This window comes from Salmo trutta, chromosome 40, assembly GCF_901001165.1.
Source record: "Salmo trutta chromosome 40, fSalTru1.1, whole genome shotgun sequence".
Lineage (NCBI taxonomy): Eukaryota > Metazoa > Chordata > Actinopteri > Salmoniformes > Salmonidae > Salmo > Salmo trutta.
Window position 1 is genome coordinate 2,877,043 of NC_042996.1, and position 1,134 is coordinate 2,878,176.

Consider the following 1,134-nt stretch of genomic DNA (forward strand, 5'->3'; position numbering starts at 1 on the left):
GTTACATCTGGCTTGCTGATGGTCTGGTTACCTCTGGCTTGCTGATGGTCTGGTTACCTCTGGCTTGCTGATGGTCTGTTCACCTCTGGCTTGCTGATGGTCTGGTTACTTCTGGCTTGCTGATGGTCTGGTTACCTCTGGCTTACTGATGGTCTGGTTACCTCCATCTTACTGATGGTCTGGTTACCTCTATCTTACTGATGGTCTGTTTACCTCTGGCTTACTGATGGTCTGTTTACCTCTGGCTTACGGATGGTCTGTTTACGTCTGGCTTACTGATGGTCTGTTTACCTCTATCTTACTGATGGTCTGTTTACCTCTGGCTTACTGATGGTCTGTTTACCTCTATCTTACTGATGGTCTGTTTACCTCTGGCTTACTGATGGTCTGTTTACCTCTGGCTTACTGATGGTCTGTTTACCTCTATCTTACTGATGGTCTGTTTACCTCTATCTTACTGATGGTCTGTTTACCTCTGGCTTACTGATGGTCTGTTTACCTCTGGCTTACTGATGGTCTGGTTACCTCTATCTTACTGATGGTCTGTTTACCTCTGGCTTACTGATGGTCTGCTTACCTCTGGCTTACTGATGGTCTGTTTACCTCTGGCTTACTGATGGTCTGTTTACCTCTGGCTTACTGATGGTCTGTTTACCTCTGGCTTACTGATGGTCTGTTTACCTCTGGCTTACTGATGGTCTGTTTACCTCTGGCTTACTGATGGTCTGTTTACCTCTGGTTTACTGATGGTCTGTTTACCACTGGCTTACTGATGGTCTGTTTACCACTGGCTAAACAATGGTCTGTTTACCTCTGGCTTACTGATGGTCTGTTCACCTCTGGCTTGCTGATGGTCTGTTCACCTCTGACTTGCTGATAGTCTGTTTACCTCTGGCTTGTTGATGGTCTGGTTACCTCTGGCTTGCTGATGGTCTGGTTACCTCTGGCTTGCTGATGGTCTGGTTACCTCTGGCTTGCTGATGGTCTGGTTACCTCTGGCTTGCTGATGGTCTGGTTACCTCTGGCTTACCGATGGAAGAGTGTTTGGCGTATAAAAAGAAGACATCAGTTGGGCATCCTCTATATAACCATCGGTCCAAATGGTGTCGTTGAGATCCAAGACAGAGATAACAT